Source organism: Amblyraja radiata, unplaced genomic scaffold (genome assembly GCF_010909765.2).
Source record: "Amblyraja radiata isolate CabotCenter1 unplaced genomic scaffold, sAmbRad1.1.pri scaffold_901_ctg1, whole genome shotgun sequence".
Taxonomy (NCBI): Eukaryota; Metazoa; Chordata; class Chondrichthyes; order Rajiformes; family Rajidae; genus Amblyraja; species Amblyraja radiata.
Window position 1 is genome coordinate 18,074 of NW_022630900.1, and position 23,450 is coordinate 41,523.

Below are 23,450 nucleotides of genomic sequence, written 5' to 3' on the forward strand. Positions count from 1 at the left end.
ACCCAAACACAAGTTACAAAAATGTTACCTGGAAACTACAACCCAGTAAACCTATTTTAATAATTGGAGATTCCAACATTTCCAAGATCCCCAAATTCTCCAACAATAACATACAATTGGACAGCTACCCAGGAGCTAAATTCATTCATGGAACTTCCATTCTGGACAAATTGAGCCAATGTCCAGAAACTCAAAAAGTCATTCTCTCATTTGGCATTAATACTAAGGAACAAAGACCACGGACTGCCATCAAACAACTCCAAGCACTAATCAGGATGGCCAGTCGTAGATTCCCTAATGCCAGCATATGGATCCCTATGATCAACTTCAGCCTGTCGCTCCCAGCATCAGAGCAGGACACACTCAGACAAGTTAATGACTACATACACACCAAGAAACACATTCCCACCATTCCCACCAGCCAGTTTAAAGTTTTCCCAGACCACGTCCACTGGACAGAACCCACAGCCCGAGCCATGATCAGAGAGTGGATGAAGCATTTAAACTGTTAGAGACATCATGCCAAGAGAGGCAGGGCCCACAACTAGGGAAAACAATTGTCAACCTTTCTCGGACATTTTCCCTTACCGAAACCCAAGAGAGGGTACTGAACAGAGGCCTCACCTTCGTCCCTACTCCCAAAACCCACAAGGAACAAGTGCAGGGTGACCTACACAGATTCTATCGATCCATTAAGTTAATACACTACTTCAGTGACGCAGAACCTGCCGAAACCATACCCTTCAGGCCACTCACAGGATGGTCCCCAGACGACGAGGATGTCCCGAGGGAGATAACAGAATTTATAACAGAGACAGCATCAGCCATTGAGGATATGCCTACAACGAAAGATAAGTCTAACATCACCAGAAAAGAGAGGCAGGCCTTGACAGAGCTGAAGGAGAACAACGAGATAGTGATCCAACCGGCAGACAAGGGGAGCAGTATAGTCATCATGGACAGACAACAGTACCTCTTCGAGGCACATAGACAACTGAACAAGATAGAACACTACACTAAGTTAGATGAGCCCATATATAAAGAAACACAAAAGTAAATAGGAGACATTTTGGAGGAGCTTAAGAGATCAGGATACATCCTAGCCAAACAAGTAGAATACTTGACAGGAGCACAACCCAGGGCGAGGAAATTCTACATGCTCCCAAAGATACACAAAAACCCAGACACGTGGACAGTGCCTGGAGAAATACCACCAGGTAGGCCCATAGTATCAGATTGCAGTAGCGAATCTTATGGGGTAGCAGAATACATTGACCACTACCTTAACCCGCTGGGACAACAACATCCCAGCTACATCAGAGACACCTACCACTTCACCCGAATAGTTAATACCACAACATACCACCCAACGCAATACTCTTCACCATGGATGTGGAAAGCCTGTACACAAACATAGAGACAGACAGGGGGATACAGGCAGTTAAAAACATCCTACAGAGAAATCCTGACCCAGAGAGACCAGACGAGACCCTAATTAAACTACTGGATCTGGGTTTGACTAAGAATGACTTTCAATTTAACGGGGAGTTCTATTTACAAGTCAAAGGTACAGCAATGGGGAAGACGTTTGCCCCAGCTTATGCCAACATATACATGGCAGAATGGGAGGAGACAGTTTTCCACAAATGTCCGAAGCGTCCAATGTGCTACTACAGATTCCTAGATGACATTTGGGGAGTGTGGACACACTCAGAGGGGGAACTACAGGAGTTTATTGACATACTCAATGCCCATCAACCATCCATCAAGGTAAAGGCCGTGACCAGCCAGCAGAGGGTGGACTTTCTCGACACCACTGTCTTTAAACTACCATCAGATACCCAAGACCACAAACTAGCTACCAAAGTCTTCTTCAAACCCACAGACACACACACCCTCCTACATACCACGAGCCTCCATCCAAAACACACCTTCAGGGGTATCGTTAAGTCACAACTGACCCGCTTCCACCGTATATGTACTAGGGAGGAGGATTTCAACCAGGCCACAAGCACCCTCTTCACCGCCCTCAGACAGAGGGGTTACTGCAAACGTAAATTAAGACACATTAAGTCAGATTTTCTAAAAAGCAAACAAGCGCCCAGACCTAGGCCGGGGACGACATTGATCTTGCCACTAATAACAAGGTATGGCAACATGGCTGTCCAGGCTCATAAAATAGTCAAGGGCCGGTTTGAACAATTCCAAAGGGGATTTGCCACACTAAAGGGGTACAAGGTAATGTCAGCATACAAGAGGGCTAAAAATCTGAAGGACATCCTGGTCAGTACAAGTCTACACACAGCCCCAGACTGGGCAGAGACGGTGTGGGGCTTGCACCCACTTAATAATAGCCAAAAATATAGAGAACAGTGTAACAGGGAAGAGAGGCCAGATAGCGCAGAGGATAACCTGTGAGCAAAAGAATGTGGTGTATGCAATTAGATGTAAAGAGTGCAACTTACTGGACATAGGCGAAACAGGCAACAGCATCAGAGTGAGGCTGACAGGACACCTCAGCAACATCACAAGGGGGGACCAATCCATACCCATTAGCAGACACTTCCAGCAACATGGGATCCAGTCCCTGGAGATCATGGGCCTGGAAACAAACATAAATTGGACAATAGGGAGACGGAAGAGAGCAGAGAGACTATGGATTGAAGCGCTACAGACGAAAGAGCCTAATGGCCTAAACCTTGCATAAACTCAAACCTAGGGTGGATCCTGATTGACTCCCACAAATCTATGGAAGGGCAAGTGTAAGGCAAGTAGATTTGGACAAGGGTGATGAAACCGTGGGCCAAATACCAAGTGACAGTACATGGTGAAAAGGAATCCCCAGGAAGAGATCGATAAGCATCAGAGGGCATGTTTCCCACTGTCCGATAAATCACACCCTAACCCTAACCCTAACCCTAACCCTAACGCCTAACCCTAACCCTAACCCTAACCCTAACCCCTAACCCTAACCCTAACCCTAACCCCTAACCCTAAACCCTAACCCTAACCCCTAACCCTAACCCTAACCCTAACCCTAACCCTAACCCTAACCCTAACACTAACCCCTAACCCTAACCCCTAACCCTAACCCCTAACCCTAACCCTAACCCTAACCCTAACCCTAGCCCTAGCCCTAGCCCTAGCCCTAACCCTAGCCCTAGCCCTAGCCCTAGCCCTAGCCCTAACCCTTACCCTAACCCTAACCCTAACCCTAACCCTAACCCTAACCCTCACCCTAACCCTACAACCTAAACCTAACAGCAGACACCACTGAATCACCCCAAACCCTAATAAAACACCCCGAACAACCCAAAAAAATCCCCCAATTCCTCCCCCCACAACTTAAACCTTACAACAGACCCCACTGAATCCCCACCAAAACCCCCCCAAAAATACACCCAAACCCAGAGACCCCCCTAGCAGCCAGTATACGAAGAATCTACACCCCAAACAACCCAAAATAGCCCCCAAACAACTAATCCCCCCTACCATACAACCTAAACCTAACAGCAGACCCCACCGAATCAACCCAAACAACCCTAAAAACACCCCGAACAACCTAAAACATCCCCCCCAAACAACTGATAAACCCCCCCACCCTACAACCTAACTCTAACAGCAGACCCCATTGAATCACCCTAACAAAACGCCCCGAACAACCCAAAACATCCCCCAATTCCTCCCCCCCACAACTTAAACCTTACAACAGACCCCACTGAATCCCCCCCAAACAACCCCAAAAAAATACACCCAAACCCAGAGGCCCCCCGCCAGCAGCCAGTATACGAAGGACCTACACCCCAAACAACCCAAAACAGCCCCCAAAACAACCAAACCCCCCCAACCCTACAACCTAAACCTAACAGCAGACACCACTGAATCACCCCAAACCCTAATAAAACACCCCGAATAACCCAAAACATCCCACCCATACGACTGATAACACCCCCCCTACCCAAACCTAACAGCAGACCCCACCGAATCACCCCAAACAACCCTAACAACACCCCCAAACAAACCAAAACATCCCCACAAACAACTGATAACCCCCCCGCCGCCCTACAACCTAACCCTAACAGCAGACCCCATTGAAGCACCATAACAAAACACCCCGAACAACCCAAAACATCCCCCCAAATTCTTTCCCCCCCAACCTAAACCTTACAACAGACCCCACTGAATCCCCACCAAACAACCCCAAAAAAAACACACCCGAACCCAGAGAAACCCCCCCCCTCCCAGCAGCTTGTATACGAAGAACGTACCAAACTCCCCCATAAACCAGACAGGCTACAAAAGAGAGGGAAGAGACCCTGACACGTCCACAACACCATACCCACCCCGATCCCAGCCAAGACCCCCTACCCAGAAGAGCCTTTGACGCCACACCGACTACAAACAGGTTGGCAGAGCACATACATAACTTAAGGACTTGCAAAACATGATAGTGGACAAGAGGAATTTGGACATTTATTGATCAAGAGAGGCTGAAAACACTAGCAGCAAATGATACAAGATACCAGATACATTTGGTAACATTACAAACAATGGAAGTGGACCGACCAGTCCAAACAAAGAACAGGTAGAGCCCAACCAAAGTGACCGGTCCTAGGACCGAGCACATGGGAAGCTCCACCCAGAAAGGGAGGAACATCAACCTACCCCTTAAAAACCCTAACCGATGAGAATTAGATCTCTTTCCCTGAAGAAGCTACAGAGATAGCGAAACTGGAAAATCGTTGCCCAGTCGAGAAGAGTTCGGCAAGCGGTCTCCGCGAGCTGGAAAGAACCAAAGGTTTGGTGAGCACCTTGGTGGTAACCTTACCACACTAGAGATAATTGATGCTTAGATTTCACTGTGTTAGCATTGCAGCATAAGCTACTAAACCAGAAATGAGCTGTAACATGCAGAGGGGAGAGGGGGAAGGGCGATTGCTTAACAACAGTAATGGGGGGAATTGCAACCAGCACAGGAATCCACCGAGACCGAGGGATTCCTTTGCAGTTGCGGTGAGAGTTATTTATAAAATGGCCCAGGCTCTACACCATCTAGGAGTTCTAAAAGGACGGAATACACCCCCAGGGGTCTCACTAGGCAAGCAACGATATTAACACACTTTGTGAAACCAGCAATTCCCACCCAGGAAACATTAAAGAAATTGGCGTCTAATGCTGAAACCTGGGCTAAATAAACAAGACATATTTTAATTGAACATTACCAAAACAGTCTGGAATATTTGGATGATGAATACCGCCAGGGCCAGCCCACTGATCGTGTGCAGGAGGCTGTCACCAAGGCCCTAATCTGGAATAAGAGAAATTTGGGAGATAAATTTAAAATCAGAATGGAGGACCTTAGACATCGAGTTTTGAACCTGACCTCAGAGACTGGGCCGGAACAGCGCAGCAGCTTGCGGGATTTCCAGACCCCCAGGCCAGCGGCGGTAATATCTAATGTAGCGGTACATATCCCGCAAGACTTGTTTACCATTTCACAGGAAAACCAGATCGAGCGGCCCCGCACGGCTTGGGCCACATCACGCCCCATCCAGAGCGCACCCCGCTCCGTTCCCCGTGGCCCCGCTCCCCGCGGCCGCGCCACCCACGCCTCCGCTACCGCCAGCCCCGACATAACCCCCCCCACCACCCCGGTGCGTCTACCTACTAGCCCCCAGATTGTGGTGTTGCGACCCCAGCAACAGGACCAGGCCCAGGTCCAGCCGCGCTCCCCGGTACGCGAGACCCAGGCCCACTTCCGGTCCGCGACCGGGACGTGGTTGGCAGACTGGACACGACCCGCACTCTCTGATTCCCCCAGCACGTCCTCCCTTATCTACCGGAGCCTCTGCTCACGCCAGGGCACCCACGACCCTCTCTCCCAGAGACCACGGGCCGAGCGCAGACCCTCCCGGGACGAGACCGAACCGACCACAGCGACCGCCGGAAGGGACGTCACGACCGCGGTGCCACAGGTAAACATGTCCGGTACTGCAACACCTTCCCTTTCCATTCCAACACACGGGGTCCCAGCACAGAGGGTCAGACCAGCACGTAGGGCCTGCACGCAGCACCAGAGGACTTTAGACACAGATAGTAACTCACAGGATGAATTTCAGCAACACACAAGGAAGGGTCCAGGGAAGAGGCTGGCTGAAGTTACCCGACACCCAAACACAAGTTACAAAAATGTTACCTGGAAACTACAACCCAGTAAACCTATTTTAATAATTGGAGATTCCAACATTTCCAAGATCCCCAAATTCTCCAACAATAACATACAATTGGACAGCTACCCAGGAGCTAAATTCATTCATGGAACTTCCATTCTGGACAAATTGAGCCAATGTCCAGAAACTCAAAAAGTCATTCTCTCATTTGGCATTAATACTAAGGAACAAAGACCACGGACTGCCATCAAACAACTCCAAGCACTAATCAGGATGGCCAGTCGTAGATTCCCTAATGCCAGCATATGGATCCCTATGATCAACTTCAGCCTGTCGCTCCCAGCATCAGAGCAGGACACACTCAGACAAGTTAATGACTACATACACACCAAGAAACACATTCCCACCATTCCCACCAGCCAGTTTAAAGTTTCCCAGACCACGTCCACTGGACAGAACCCACAGCCCGAGCCATGATCAGAGAGTGGATGAAGCATTTAAACTGTTAGAGACATCATGCCAAGAGAGGCAGGGCCCACAACTAGGGAAAACAATTGTCAACCTTTCTCGGACATTTTCCCTTACCGAAACCCAAGAGAGGGTACTGAACAGAGGCCTCACCTTCGTCCCTACTCCCAAAACCCACAAGGAACAAGTGCAGGGTGACCTACACAGATTCTATCGATCCATTAAGTTAATACACTACTTCAGTGACGCAGAACCTGCCGAAACCATACCCTTCAGGCCACTCACAGGATGGTCCCCAGACGACGAGGATGTCCCGAGGGAGATAACAGAATTTATAACAGAGACAGCATCAGCCATTGAGGATATGCCTACAACGAAAGATAAGTCTAACATCACCAGAAAAGAGAGGCAGGCCTTGACAGAGCTGAAGGAGAACAACGAGATAGTGATCAAACCGGCAGACAAGGGGAGCAGTATAGTCATCATGGACAGACAACAGTACCTCTTCGAGGCACATAGACAACTGAACAAGATAGAACACTACACTAAGTTAGATGAGCCCATATATAAAGAAACACAAAAGGAAATAGGAGACATTTTGGAGGAGCTTAAGAGATCAGGATACATCCTAGCCAAACAAGTAGAATACTTGACAGGAGCACAACCCAGGGCGAGGAAATTCTACATGCTCCCAAAGATACACAAAAACCCAGACACGTGGACAGTGCCTGGAGAAATACCACCAGGTAGGCCCATAGTATCAGATTGCAGTAGCGAATCTTATGGGGTAGCAGAATACATTGACCACTACCTTAACCCGCTGGGACAACAACATCCCAGCTACATCAGAGACACCTACCACTTCACCCGAATAGTTAATCCCTCAACATACCACCCAACGCAATACTCTTCACCATGGATGTGGAAAGCCTGTACACAAACATAGAGACAGACAGGGGGATACAGGCAGTTAAAAACATCCTACAGAGAAATCCTGACCCAGAGAGACCAGACGAGACCCTAATTAAACTACTGGATCTGGGTTTGACTAAGAATGACTTTCAATTTAACGGGGAGTTCTATTTACAAGTCAAAGGTACAGCAATGGGGAAGACGTTTGCCCCAGCTTATGCCAACATATACATGGCAGAATGGGAGGAGACAGTTTTCCACAAATGTCCGAAGCGTCCAATGTGCTACTACAGATTCCTAGATGACATTTGGGGAGTGTGGACACACTCAGAGGGGGAACTACAGGAGTTTATTGACATACTCAATGCCCATCAACCATCCATCAAGGTAAAGGCCGTGACCAGCCAGCAGAGGGTGGACTTCCTCGACACCACTGTCTTTAAACTACCATCAGATACCCAAGACCACAAACTATCTACCAAAGTCTTCTTCAAACCCACAGACACACACACCCTCCTACACACCACGAGCCACCACCCAAAACACACCTTCAGGGGTATCGTTAAGTCACAACTGACCCGCTTCCACCGTATATGTACTAGAGAGGAGGATTTCAACCTGGCCACAAGCACCCTCTTCACCGCCCTCAGACAGAGGGGTTACTGCAAACGTAAATTAAGACACATTAAGTCAGATTTTCTAAAACGCAAACAAGGGCCCAGACCTAGGCCGGGGACGACATTGAACTTGCCACTAATAACAAGGTATGGCAACATGGCTGTCCAGGCTCACAAAATAGTCAAGGGCCAGTTTGAACAATTCCAAAGGGGATTTGCCACACTAAAGGGGTACAAGGTAATGTCAGCATTCAAGAGGGCTAAAAATCTGAAGGACATCCTGGTCAGTACAAGTCTACACACAGCCCCAGATTGTGGGCAGAGACGGTGTGGGGCCTGCACCCACTTAGTAATAGCCAAAAATATAGAGAACAGTGTAACAGGGAAGAGAGGCCAGATAGCGCAGAGGATAACCTGTGAGCAAAAGAATGTGGTGTATGCAATTAGATGTAAAGAGTGCAACTTACTGTACATAGGCGAAACAGACAACAGCATCAGAGTGAGACTGACAGGACACCTCAGCAACATCACAAGGGGGGACCAATCCATACCCATTAGCAGACACTTCCAGCAACATGGGATCCAGTCCCTGGAGATCATGGGCCTGGAAACAAACATAAATTGGACAATAGGGAGACGGAAGAGAGCAGAGAGACTATGGATTGAAGCGTTACAGACGAAAGAGCCTAATGGCCTAAACCTTGCATAAACTCAAACCTAGGGTGGATCCTGACTGACTCCCACAAATCTATGGAAGGGCAAGTGTAAGGCAAGTAGATTTGGACAAGGGTGATGAAACCGTGGGCCAAATACCAAGTGACAGTACATGGTGAAAAGGAATCCCCAGGAGGAGATCGATAAGCCTAACCCTAACCCTAACCCTAACCCTAACCCTAACCCAACCTAACCAGTAAAGTGACAAAAAATCACAACCTAACCCTAACCCTAACCCCCTAACACCCTAACCCTCTAACCCTCTAACCCTCTAACCCTCTAACCCTAACCCTAACCCTAACCCTAACCCTAACCCTAACCCTAACCGTATTCCCCCTCCACTCCCCCTTCCCTTTCCTCTCCCTCATCCCCTTCCGAAATCCTCCTTCTTCATCGCCCCGCCTCCCTCTCTTCCCCTTTTGCTACCTCTCATACCCCCCTCACCACCTTCTTTATTCACCCACCCAGTCTCCCGCATTCACCTCCCCCTCCCTCTCCCCTCCACTCCCCATTCCTCTCCCCCTCCCTTTCGCCTCCTCACCCCCGCCTCTCCCCTTCCTCACACCCTCACCTCCCCCGCCCTCTCCCATCCTGAAACCCTCTTCTCCTCATCCCCACTTCTCCCCTCCTCTCCCCTCCTCTCCCCTCCTCTCCCCTCCTCTCTCCCCCTCCTCACCCCCCTCCTCTCCTCCTTCTCTCCCCTCCTCTCCCCTGCTCCCCTTAATGCCCCCTCCTCTACCCCTTCTTTTCCACATCATCTCCGCGCTTGTACCTTTCCTCCCCCGACCCTCGCTCCCCTCCTCACTCAACCCCCGTCATCTCCCTCTCCTACCGCAACAATTCTGACTTTTTCACCCACCTCCCCCCCTCCTCTCCGATTTCAACTGCTCGGGCTCGCCCATTCTAGCTGCCCTTCCCTCTCTCTCTTACCCCCTCACCCCTCGTCCCCTCTGCCCCCTTCCTTCCCCCTCACTCTTCCCTTCCTCTCCCTCCTCGCCATTCCTCACCTTCTTTTCCCACGCACTTCTACCCCGCCCATTTTCTCCGCATTCGCTTTCCTCTCCGTCCACCCCTTACCTCTCACCCCTTCCTATCCCTATTCCACCTTCGCATCCCCACCTTCCACCCCCAACCTGTCCCATTCTTGCTGCCCCTTCCCAGTCGCACTCTCACCGTCCCCTGGCTCGCCCTTGCCTCACCCACACCCCATCGTCTCCCTCCTTTCCATATAGCCTCTCCCCCTGCCTCCACCCCTCCCTCTCCACTGCACCTTCTTCTCCCAATCCCCCTTCATACTCCCACTATCAAACACCCTCTCCCTCTCTGCTATCACCCCATATCTCCCCCTCCCTCTCTCTTCTCCCTCTCCCCTCGCACCACTTCTTCTCCCCCTCCCCCAATGCTTCCCCTTGCCACTTCCTCCTCCCACCAACTCCTCCCCTTCCTCTCCCCAATGTTTACACCCTTCGCTTTCCTCACCATCCCCTTCCTCTCCCTCTTCTTCCCTCTCCTAAACCCTCCCTCATCGCTCCCATTGACTATACCACTCCCCCTCCCTCCCTCTCTCGCTCCCGCATCCTCTTCCCGCCAGTTCCTATCCTTCCTCTTCCTCTTCCTCTACCCTTCAACCCTTCTCCCCATTCCTCCTTCCTCTCGCCTTCTTATCCCCTTCCCCTTCTTCTCCCTCACACCTTCATCTCCTACTCCCCTCTCTCTCCCCCTTCTCTTCCCCACTCATCTTCCTCTACCCCTCCCCGCCCCCTGCTATCCCCCTCCTCATCCCCTGCTCGCTGTCCTCCTTCGCCCTCCAACCGACCTCCAACCCACTCCTCCCCGCCTCTTCTCTCTCATGCCCCCCTCCACTCTCCCTCCTCTCCCTTCCTCTCCCCTCTCCTCTCCCTTCCTCTCCGCTCTCCTCTCCCCTCCCCTCTCGCCCCTCTCCCCTTCCTATCCCCCCTCGTGTCCCTCTTCCTCTCTCTCCCCTCCCGTCCTCTCCCCTTCTGCCCCCTCCTCTCCCCTCCTCTTGCGCCTCCTAACTTCCCTCCTCTCCCCACCCCTCTTCTCCCCCTCTCCACTTCCCCTCCCACTAATCCTCCCCTCTCTCCTACCCCCCTATCTTCCCCCCTTCCACCTCAACCTCACTCTCAACGTCCGCCTCCCCCTGACCCTTCCCTCACCCTTTTCTCCCCAGTCCTCCTCTTCTTCCCCCACCATCCCCTCACCCTCATCCTCCCCTTATTCTCCCCTCCCCTCCACCCCCGCGCCACTCCACTCCCCCTCCCTATTCACCTACCCCTCACCCCCCTATATCTCAGCCTCCCCCTCCCCTCCCCCCTCCCCACCCCTTCAACCCTCATCACCCTCATCCTCACCCTCCACTTCCCACTTCATCATCCTCCGCCTCACCCCACCCAATCCCCTACCCCTCCCCCACCCTTCAACTTCACCTTCCTCCTCACCCTCTCCATCACTTTTCATCTTCCTCTCCTCCTCTTCCGCCTCGCCCTCCCTCACCGCTTCCCTCTCCCCCTCTTCCATCTCCCCCTCCCCTTCCACCTCCCCCTCCCCCTCAACCTGCCTCCAACCTTCCCCCCCCTAACCCCCCTCCGCTCCCCCCTCACCCCCTAGTCCATCCCCCTCTCCCCCCCCCTCCCACTCCCCATTTCCCCCCTCCCCCTATCCTACTCCCTCACACTACTCTACCGCCCCACTCTCCCCCAGCATCTCATCCTCCCCCTCTTCCTCCGCCGTTCTTCCCCTTCCCCTTCCCCCACAACGTCTCCCTCCCCTCCCCCTCACCTAACCTTCCGCCTCCCCTCACCTTCCGCCTCCCCTTCCCCCTCTAAATCCCCTTATCCCCATCGCCCTCTCCCTCACCCCCTCCCCACTTCCCCCTCCCCCTCCACTTCCCACTTCCCTCCCCTCCCCCCAACAGCGCACAACTCCCCCCTCCCCTTCCCACTCACCGTACCCACCCTACTCCCCTCTCCACCCCCTTCACCTCCCTCACCAACACCCTCACCCTCCGTTATCCCCACACACCCCTCCCCTCAACCTTCCCCTCATCCTTCCCCTCCCCGTCCCATCAATTCTCCCTCCCCCCTCCCCCTTCCCCTTCTGCCTCCCCTCACCGTCTCCCTCAACCTCCTCCTGGCCCTTCCACTCACACTACCCCATTCTCCCTCACCTCCCTCCTACCTCTCTTCCTAGCCCTGCTCATCATCCCCCCTTCCCCCTCACATTCCCACTCATCCACCCCTTCCACCTCCCCTTGCCCTCCCCTTGTCCTTCCCCTTCTCCCACCCATTCCCGCTCCCCCAACCTCCCACCCACCCCGTCCGCAACCCTTCCCGTATCTACCCCCTCCCTTTTCCCCGCCCCCTTCCGTTTCCCCTTGTCTTCCCTCCCATTTTCACCCTCACCCTCCGCTCTCACTCCCTCTCCGTACCATCCCCTCCCCCCTCCACATCCCGTTCCACCCCATCCCCTCACTTCTCCGAGCCCCTTCATCCTCCCCTACGCCGCCGCCTTCCATCCTCCTTTTAGCCAGTCCCACCTCCTCGCCACCCTCTCACCCGCCCCTCATTTCTCTTACCCCTCACCCTCATACTCACCCCCCTCTTCTCTCCCCCTCATTATTCCTCACCCCTTCCTCTTCCCCTCCATACCCCCTCCTCACCCCCTCACTCACTCCTTCCCCTTCCCCTCCGTCAACCTCTCCCTCTACCCTTTTCTTTCCACAGCCCCCTCATCCTCCCCCTCCTCAACCCTTTCTCTTCCACCTTCCCCTCCCCCTCCCACTTTCCCCTCACACGCCTCTCCCCCTCACCTTCGGCCCTCATCACCCTCCCCTTCCCCTTCTGCCTCACCTTCCCCTTCCCTCATCCTCCCCCTCAACCACCCCACCTTGACCCGCAACCCCCCTCCGCCTCCCCTCACCATTTCCCTCCCCTTTCCTCCACACCCTCCCCATCACCCTCACCCGACCCCTTCCCCCTCGCCCGCTACCTCCACAACCCCATCCAGCTCTCCCCATCCCAATCCCCATCCCCCTCCTCCTTCCCCTCCTAAACCCCCTCCCCATCCTCTTCTTCGCCAGCCCCCTCCCCCTCCCCATCCCTCCCCTCTCCTCCCGCTGCCACCTCACCGTCCACCTCACCTACACCTCCCCATCACCGACCCCATCCCTCTCCCTCTCCCCTCCCTCAACATCCGCACCCACCCCCTTCCCCTCCCCTTCCCTTCCCCTTCCCCCTCGCCCTCAAACCCCATTCCCACCGCCTCCCCTCCACCTACTCCTCACCATCACCATCAACTTGCGCCTCAGCCTTCCCTTCCTCCTCCCCCCTCACCCTCCCCGGCGCCTCCGCAACCCCGCCTATCCTCACCTACCTACGCTCGCCTTCCCCACCCCTTCTCGTCAGCTTTCCCTCCTCTCATACCCCCACCCTTCCACCCTCCCACGCCCCCTCACCGCCCCTCACCCCTTCCCGTAATCATCCCCTTAACCCTCCCCCTCCCACTCCTCTCCCCCTCACACTACCCCTCCGCTTCCCCGTACCCATCCTCGTGACTCTCATGCCCCTCCCCTTTCGTCCCCTCCCCTTCCCCCTCTCCAGCCCCCTCCCCTTCCCTTCCCCCACGCCTCCACCTACCCCATCTCCTCTCCCGCCACCTACCCCTCATCCCCTTTCCCCTCCCCTCACTCTGATCCCCTTTCCCCTGCCCTCCTCCGCACAATCTCCTTCGCCTTAAATTCCCTCCTCAACCTCACTCCACCTCAACCTAATCCTCAACCTCACCTTACCCTCACCTCATCACCTGCCCCCTTTTTCTTCTCCTCCTCTCCTCTGCTCTACCCCCTCACCTGCCCCACCCTCTCCACCACTCCTTCACCTTCCCCCTCAACCTCACTCCTACACCGTACCCCCCTCTACTCCCCGTCATCCTCCCCCCCGCTTTTCCTACCACGTACCCCTCCCCCTCACCCCTCAACGTCCCTCACCCATTACCCCTTCTCTTCCCCTCCCCTTCCTCCTTCCACTCCCCCTCGTCCTCTTCTTCCACTTCCCCCTCCCCTTCCTCTTCCGCTCCCCACCTCCTTTCCCCTCCCCGTCCTCCTGCCCCTTCACTCCCCCTTCCCCCTCCACTCTCCTACCCCTCACTTCTCCCACCGCACCTCCCCTTCCTCCTACCCCTCAACACCACACTCCTCTTCCCCCTACCACTCAACATCCCCCTCTCCTACTCAATCTCCTCCTCCTCCTCCCTTTCCCCATAATACACACCCTCCCCTCCCCGTTCCCTCTCCCTTTTCTCTCCCTCCCCCTCCCCCTCCGCTCCCCCTCCCCTGCCCTCTCTCTCCTCTTCCCCTTTCCCCAACCCCTTCGCCTCACCCTCCCAATCCCCTCCCTCTACCCTCCCCCTCTCCTCGCCCTCCCCTTCCCCTACCCCCTCCACTTCCCCCTCCGCGACACGCACCCTCTCCCTCCCCCTCACGCCTCCTCATGTCCTCTCCCCTTCACAATCCCCCTCACCATCCCCTCCCATTCCCCTCCCCTCTTCAACTCCCTGCCCTCTCGTTTCCCCTCCCCTCTCCTCGCTTTCCCCTTCTCCTCCCCTCTCCATTCCCCTCCGCTTTCCCCTTCCCTTCACCCTCCCCCCTCTCCCCCCTCCTCCACCCTCAACCCCTCTCGCATCAAACTAACTACCCCTTCCCCCCTCCCTTCCCCTTACCGCTCGCCTTCCCCTTCCCCTCCGACAACCCTCCCCCTCCCACAACCCCTCACCTCCCCATCATCCTCCCCACCCTTCCCCTCCCCCTTCCCCTCCCCTTCCCCCTATTCTCCGCCTCGCCACGCCTACCCCTCCCTTTCCTCTCCCCATCCCCTCCCGCACCCCTCCCCTTCCTCTTCCCCTGCTCCCTCCTCATCCCCTTCCATCCACTTGTCCCTCTCCTCCCCCTCACATTTCCCTTCCTCATCCCATTTCCCTCACCCTACCCTCCCCCTCCTCTTCACCTCCCCTTCCCCAGCTCCTACACCGCCCGACACCCCTCCCCCACCATCTTCCCCCTAGCTCACCCCTACTCCTACCCTTTAACCTCCCCCTCCCCCTCCCCTTCCTTCCACTCACCTCCCCCACAACCCCCTCCCCTTCACCAACACGTTCCCACTCCCTCTCTCTTCCCCTCCCCATCCCCCTCCCCCTCATCCTCCCCCTCTATTTCCTCCACCCCTTCCCCTCACCCACCCCCTCCCCTTCAACCTCTACTCCCTCTCTTCAACCTCACCCTCCCCTTGCATCTTTCTCCCCTCCCCTTCACACTTCCCCTTCCCCTCCTTCTCCCCATCTATCACCCCATCCCCTCCCATTTATCCTCCCCCTCAAAGTCCTCTTCCCCCTCCCCTCAACTGCCCCTCAACCCCTCCTCTTCCGCCTCCCACTCCCACTCCCCCTCACCAACCCCCTTCCCTTCCTCTCCCTCACCCCCCCTTCACCCTCACCCCTTCCGCTCACCCTCACACTCGCCTTCCCCGTTCCCACTCCCCTTCTCACTTCGCAACCCCTCCACTCACAGTCCGCTCATCCACCCCCTCTTCCTGACCCCCTTATTCCCCTCCACCTCCCATCCCCCTTCCCCTAGCTTTCCCCTCCCCTCCTCCTCCCATTCACCCACCCTTTTCCCCTCCTCATCCCTTCCCAGCCCCTTTCTCCTCTCCTCCCCTTCCCTCCCCATCCCCTTCCCCTCCCCCTCCCTCCAGCCTCCACACTATCCCCCCTTTCCACTCCACTCCCTCTCCCCTTCCTCTACCCATCCCCCCTCCTCCACTCCCATCCCCTTTCCCCTCTCCTCCCCATCCCCCTCGCCTTTCCCTTCCCCTTTCCCCCTACCCCTCATCCCCCCACTCTCTATCCCATTCTCCTCCCCCTCCCCTTCCCACCCCTCCCCATTCCCCACCCCTGCCGTTATCTCTCCCTCACCCCCTCCCCTCCCCTCCCTCTCCCCCCTCCCCCTCCCCTCTCTCTCCCCCTATGCTCCCCTTCCATAGATACATAGATACATAGAATATAGGTGCAGAAGGAGGCCATTCGGCCCTTCGAGCCTGCACCGCCATTCAATATGATCATATACTAGACCTTGGCCTCAGCAGTCAGCTGTGTCGGTGGATATTGGACTTTCTCAGTGAACGCCCACAGACGGTGAGACTTGGACCCTACACCTCGACATCCCTGACCCTCAGCACAGGAGCACCGCAGGGCTGTGTGCTCAGTCCGCTCCTCTACGCCCTATACACACATGATTGCTTGCCCCATCACCCCGCAAATAGGATCATAAAACTTGCGAACGATACAACCGTGGTGGGACTCATCTCAAATGGGAACGAGGTCGCCTATAATAATAATAATAATGGATGGGATTTATATAGCGCCTTTCTAATACTCAAGGCGCTTTACATCGCATTATTCATTCACTCCTCAGTCACACTCGGTGGTGGTAAGCTACTTCTGTAGCCACAGCTGCCCTGGGGCAGACTGACCGAAGCGTGGCTGCCAATCTGCGCCTACGGCCCCTCCGACCACCACCAATCACTCACACACATTCACACACAGGCAAAGGTGGGTGAAGTGTCTTGCCTATAGAGAGGAGGTGCACAGACCTCCTGAGTGGTGTGCTCATAACAATCTCTCTCTGAACACTAAAAAGACAAAGTAGATCATCAGTGATTTCAGGCGACATAGAGCGGAGTTCAGGCCACTGGAGGTAGGGGGCGAGGAGGTGGTGAGGATGCCTAGTTTTAAATTTCTGGGGATGAACATCAGTGAGGATCTTAAATGGTCTGTGAACTCTGCTGTAGTTGTAAAAAAGGCGCAACAGAGACTTTCCTTCCTCAGAACACTGAGGAAGGCCCATCTGTCTGCTAAACTGCTGGAGTCTTTCTACCGCTGTTCGGTAAAAAGCATACTGACTTACTGCATAACTGCCTGGTTTGGGAACTGTTCAGCAGCTGACAGAGCAGCTCTCCAGAGGGTGATAAAAACTGCCCAGCGTATCATTGGACTCCCCCCACCCCCTCTGGAGGACATTTACCACTCCAGATGTCGCAGCAGGACGTGTAATATCGTGAAAAACATTATACATCCTTGTCACCACCTTTTCACACTGCTGCCCTCAGGAAAAAGGTACAGGTCGCTAAAGTCACGCACTGCCAGACTCAAGAACAGATTTTACCCATCAGCAATCTTGGAACTGAACTCTGTCTCGGGAGCGGGTTATGGAGAAGGAAGGGGTGTGGGAGACAGTGTTAATTTATGTAAATGTGAATCCATGGGTGGGTTTGGGGAGGGAGGGAGTGTAAAACGTATCAGTATGTGAATGTTTGAAGTTCTTTTAAATGGAAAGACACAGTAATCTCGTTGTATGTGGCACATGCAATGACAATAAAGCATTCTGATTCTGATCCCTTTATCCACAAGGGCCACATCTAACCCACTCTTAAATATAGCCAATGAACTGACCTCAACTACACTCTGTGGCAGAGAGTTCCAGAGATTCACCACTCTCTCTGTGAAAAATATTTTTCTCATCTCGGTCTTAAAGGATTTCCCCCTTATCCTTAAGCTGTGACCCCTTGTCCTGGACTCCCCAACATCGGGAACAATCGTCCTGCATCTAGCCTGTCCAACCCCTTAAGAATGTTGTAAGCTTCGATAAGATCCCCCTTCCATCTCCTAAATTCTAGCGAGTTTAAGCCGACTCCCCTCCCCCTAATCCTCCCCTCCCCTCCCCTACCCCTGCCCTCCCCCTCCCCTCCCATTCCCCTCCCCTCCCCTTCCTCTCAGTCTACCTCACCACTGCCCCCTCCCCCTCCTCTCACCCTAATTTCCCCCTCACTCTCACTCTCACTCAAACCTCCCCACCCCCTCACCCCCTGCCCCCTCCGCCTCTCACACCTATCCCCTCCCCCACCCCCTCACTTTCCCCATCCACTCCCCCTCCCCTTCCCCTACCCCTCCCCCTCACAAACTAAACGTACTCACCAATCAAGATATGATTTATCACACAATGACATGCAGCAAAAGTATAATACTGTATCTCAACTATTTTTACACATTGCAATGAATACAATATATTATTATTTCTTTGCACTTCCAAACAAACATGTGGTTGGATTATTCAGCGTATGATCAACCTCGGTGAGACCAAGCGCAGGCTTGGCGATCGCTTCGCACAACACTTCCACTCAGATCGCTATACCCAACCTGATCTCCCGGTGGCTCAACACTTCAACTCGGCTTCCTATTCCGAAACCGACATTTCTCTACTGGGTCTCCTCCATGGCCAGAGTGGGGCCCACCACATATTGGAGGAGCAGCACCTCAGATTTGCTTGGGCAGTTTACACCTCAGCGGTTTGAACATTGGCTTCTCTAATGTCAGGTAATCCTTGCTTTCTCCCTCCTTCCCCTCCCATTACCAGCTCACCCACATCTTACTGCCTCCGCCTCGTCCTTTCTTTTTCGTGTCCCCCCGACATCAATCCGAAGAAGTGTCTCCACCCGAAACGTTGTCTATTACTTCGCTCCATAGATGCTGCATTACCCGCTGATTTTCTCCAGCTTTTTTGTCTAGCAATAGGATCCCACCACTGGCCACATCTTCCCACCTTCTCCCCGGTTGGCTTTCCAAAGATACCCCTCCCTCCGTACCTCCCTGGTCAATTCGTCCCTTCCCACCCAAACAAACCCCTCTCCTGGCACTTTCCCTTGCAACCACAGGAAATACTACACTTGTCGCTTTAACTCCAATCTTGACTACATTCAAGGACCCATGCAGACTTTCCAGGTGCGGCAGAGGTTCAGCTGCACCTCCTCCAACCTCATCTATTGCATGCACCGCTCCAGTTGGAAGCTGCTCTACATCGGTGAGACCAAGCGTTGGATTGGCGATCGCTTCGCCCAATATCTCCGCTCGGTCGGCAATAACCAACATGATCTCCCGGTGGCTCAGCACTTCAACTCCCCCTCCCATTCCGAATCCTACCTTTGTGTCCTGGAACTCTTCCGTGGCCAGAGTGAGGCGCACTGTAAATTGGAGGAGCAGCATCTCATATTTCGCTTGGGCAGTTTACACCCCAGCGGTATGAACATTCACTTCTTCAATTTCAGGTAATCCCTGCTTTCTCCTACCCTTCCCAGCTCTCCCTCAGCCCACTGACTCCGCATCTTACTTTCTTCATCCCGCCCCACCCCAACCTCACATCAGTCTGAAGAAGGGTCTCGACCCGAAACGTCGCTTATTTCCTTCGCTCCATAGATGCAGCCTCACCTGCTGAGTTTCTCCAGCATTTTTGTCTACCCATTCACACAAGTTCTGTTATCCCACTTCCCTCACCCACTCGCTACACATTAGGGGCAATTTTACAGAGACAAGTTAACCTACAAAGCCAATACGTCTTTGGGATGTGGGAGGAAACCCACACACTTGCAGGGGAATGTAGAAATTCAACACAGACAGTGCCCGAGAAAAGGATCGAACACAGATATCTGGCGTGTGAGGCAGCAAGTCCACCAGCTGTGCCACTATATTTTGTTTTCCAACACACAAAAAAATTATACGTTGATAACTTTAGTTAGTAAACAAATGAAAATATCCATTTTCTGTTATAAATATCCAAGTGACGCCATGTTCCCCTTTACAGCTACTATATGTTTTAATTCGATTCAAGACTGTGGGGAAGTACATAGGCCATAAAGTTGCTGCCTAAAAGTGCCAGAGACCCGGAATATGGGTGCTGTCAGCATAGAGTTTGCTCCTTTTCCCATTGATCACATGGGTTTACTCCGGGTGCCCTTGTTTCCTTCCACATTCCAAAGGTGTGCAGGAACCTATATCAGACCCAACCCAAAATGTAAAATGTTCCTTTTGTCCAGAGATTCTCTCTGACCTGTTGAGTCACTCCAGCTTTTTGTGTCTATCTTCAGTTTAAATCAGCATCTGCAGTTACTTCCTGCACACACGAAAGTATACGAGAGAACGTTATTAATCCCAGGAGATAAATTGTGTGTGTGTGTGTGTGTGTGTGTGTGTGTGTGTGTGTGTGTGTGTGTGTGTGTGTGTGTGTGTGTGTGTGTGTGTGTGTGTGTGTGTGTGTGTGTGTGTGTGTGTGTGCGCGCGTGTGCGTGTGTGTGTGTGCGTGTGTGTGTGCGTGTGTGTGTGTGTGTATAATATTTATTTACATATTTATATTTATACTAGACCAAATGCAGACGCGTTGGGTCTGTTTCTCCGACGCGCGTTTGCCGGAGGGGGGGACTGCGGCATCAGCCTCACACTAACCACCCCCAAATACACAGGCGGGTGTATGGGGAGAGAGGGAAACGGGGCGGGGAGAGAAGAGGAGAGGGTGGGGACAGGGGAGGCGGAAGGGGGAGAGAATGGGGAGGCAGAGGAGAGCGGGGTGGGGGAGAGGGAGGCGGAGGAGAGTGGAGAGTGCGAGGTGAGCGGGGAGGGCAGGAAGGGGTTAGAGAGGGTTAGGAGGTGGGAGAGCGGGGATGTTCGAGGTGGAGATAGAGGCTGTAGGGAAGGGTAGAGAGGGGTAGGGGAAGGGAGAGGGGGAGGGGATGTTAGGGGTGGATAGAGGGGACGAGGGGATGGGGAGAGGGGCTTAGGGAGGAAGAGGGGAGAGAGAGGGATGGCGAGGAAGAGAGATGGGGAGGGGACGAGTGGAGAGTGAGGGGGAGAGGGTTAGCGGGGAGTGGCGCAAGAGATAGGAGAAAGGGGTGGGGGAGTTGGGGAGAAGAGGGGTGGGGAAGGGGGAAGATACGGGGACGGGAGGTGGGAGTGGGTTGAGGAGAGGGAGATTGAGAGGGGGAGAGAGGGGGGAAGGGGAGTGGGAGTGGGAGAGGGGTTGAGACAGGGGTGGGGGAGGGGGGAGAGAGGGGTGGGGAAGGGGAGAGGGAGGACGGAGGGGAAGGAGGCGGGAGGGGAAGGAGGAGGGAGGAGGGAGATGGGGAAGTTTTGAGAGGGTGAGAGTGTGGAGGGAGGGGGAGAGTGGAAGGGGAGGGGAAAGAGTGGGGAGGTATGGGGAGAGGGGTAGGGGGGTGAGATGTGCAGAGGGGGTGTGGGTGGAGAGAGATGGGGGAAGGGATGGGAGAGGAGGGGTGAGGGGGTCAGGAAAGATGGGAGGAGGGGGAAGAAGGGTGTGGATAGAGGGAAGAGGGGGTAGAGAGGGGAGAAATGGGGGTTAGGGAGGGAAATGGGGGGAAGAATGGGGAGGGAGGTGGAGAGGGGTGAGAGAAGGGGGGAGACAGGAGAGTAAGGGGGTACGAATGGGGAGGGAGGTGGAGAGGTGACAGAGAGGGGGAGAGGGGAGAGATAGAGGATAAAGGGGTGGAAAGAGGGGAGAAAGAGGTTAGGAATGGGAAGGGAGGTGGAGAGGGGTAGAGGGAATAGTGGGGGAAGAGTGGAGAGGGAGTGGATGGGGAGGAGGCGAGACAGGTGCTGATGAGGAGGGAGAAGTGGGTGGAGAGAGAGGGGGGAAGAGCTGGGAGAGGAAGGGGATGAGGAAGGCTGGGAGAGGAAGAAGGGAGAGGAAGGGGGGAGAGGGAGCGTGAGGGGCGGAGAGGTAGCGAATGGAGAGAGGGAGTGGGGAGAAATTGAGGGGGGTGATGCGTCGTCAGAGGTGAGGGCTGGTAATTGAACGCAATAATGTGCTCACTGTGCCGGGGAGAGAGAGAGAAAGGGAGAGCGAGAACAAAGCATGCCGATGGAGAGAAAGCGGGGCGCGAAAGGAGGGAGCAGAAATCTGAGCTTCAGACGTCGAGTACGGGGATGGGGGAAGGGGGGGCGGAGTGGGGGAGAGGAGGGGGAGAGGAAGGGGAGGAAGAGAAGAGAGGTGAAGGGGGGGTTGGAGCGGGGGGAGATGGCGGAGTGGGGGAGTGGAGGGGGAGAGGAAGGAGAGGATGGGGTGAGAGGTGAGGGGGGGAGGTTGGAGCGGGCGTGCATCAGTCGAGGCGCGGGCTGTGAAGAGAGAGTGGCAGAGAGAGAGAGGGGGGGGGGGGGACAGAGGGACTGTTGACGGGCGTGCGGCGTCTTCTTTTTGGCAACGGTCACGGCCCCATCCCATACTCCAGGTTTGGCCCCCACTCCAGCTGGTTAGAGAGTGTGAGGCCTCGCATCAAAAATGGCAGCGTTTTTGGAGCAAGGCGGGCGTCAGAAGCCGTTATGGTCGCTGGCCAGCAGGAGGCGACAAAATGAGTATGTGGGGGGGAGGGAGGATTTCATTTAAAAAAAGTGTACATAAAAAGCAAAAATGTTTTCAAGAGTGCCAAATCAGATGTAAAAGTGAATGAGCTAGCGACATGGAACAAGTAATGGAGTTTAATGGCGGAGTGCTGGCGTAGCATTGAATCAAAGGCCGAATCTGGCACCTACAAACACACCCAGCCAGAAACACACGCACACACACACACACACACACACACACACACACACACACACACACACACACACACACACACAGAACACAAACACAAAAACACACACATACACACAACAACACACACACACACACACACACACACACACACACACACACACACACACACACACACACACGCACGCACACACACACACACACACACACACACACGGAGTTTTAATATATAGATATTTATATATTATATAAATATATTTTTATGTTTTGTTTCCGCGTTTATTACATTGTTTACAGCGTACTATGTTTACATATTCTGTTGTGCTGCTGCAAGTAAGGATTTCATTGTTCTAACTGGGACGTGAGAGAATAAAACACTCTTGACGCTTGACTTACTCCGCTAATGTGTGGGATAGAACTAGAGTACGGGTGTTCGGTGGTCGGCATGGACTCGATGGGCCGAAGGGCCTGTTTCCGCACTGTATCTTTAAATTAAACTAAAAACACTAAAACCAGAGGGAGTCTAAAGAAGGGCCTCTACCCGAAACGTCACCCAATTTCTTCTATCCAGAGCTGCTTGTTGCTCCATGGAGTTCCCCCGCACAATTAAAGCATGGAATAGTCTTCACCCTACAATAGTTACCCAACCAGACACAACTAAATTTAAGGCAGCACTTTTTTTCCCCAATAACCCGTTTTTACTTAAGTCCAAGTCAAGAGTCAAGAGAGTTTTATTGTCATGTGTCCCAGATAGGACAATAAAATTCTTGCTTGCTGCAGCACAACAGAACATGTAAACATAATACAGAGCAGGAGATAAAAGTTCAGTGTTTTTATATACCATAGACCATATATATACACAATAAATATACAGATAAAATGCAATAAGCTGTTATTGTTCAGCTCTCCACCACCTCCAGTTCAAATTTAATTTAGAATATTTATGGAGGACCAGGAAACCAGAAGCAAGAGTTACTCCAGGGAGTTACTCCAGATCCAGGGTCAGGGAGTGGTTCTGCGTTCGTTTTCAGCGGTCGCGGCGAGGCAGTGACCGCAGTAACTCCATTCTTATAATCTCACTCTGTGTAAGAAGGAACATCAGATCCTGGTTGAAACCGAAGGTAGACACAA

At 53.7% G+C, this 23,450-nt stretch overlaps 2 long non-coding RNA genes across 2 annotated transcripts; both read right to left on the bottom strand.

The window, feature by feature from the left end:
- Positions 1-2,185: 2,185 nt before the first annotated feature.
- Positions 2,186-5,452, bottom strand: LOC116970455. Its single transcript, XR_004411148.1, has 3 exons — positions 5,223-5,452; positions 4,666-4,782; positions 2,186-2,602 (listed from the first exon to the last, which is right to left on the bottom strand). It is a non-coding gene; the product is annotated as an uncharacterized LOC116970455 (long non-coding RNA).
- A 2,900-nt stretch (positions 5,453-8,352) lies between these two features.
- LOC116970456 lies at positions 8,353-22,827 on the bottom strand. Its single transcript, XR_004411149.1, has 3 exons — positions 22,818-22,827; positions 12,080-12,083; positions 8,353-8,771 (listed from the first exon to the last, which is right to left on the bottom strand). It is a non-coding gene; the product is annotated as an uncharacterized LOC116970456 (long non-coding RNA).
- Positions 22,828-23,450: the final 623 nt, after the last annotated feature.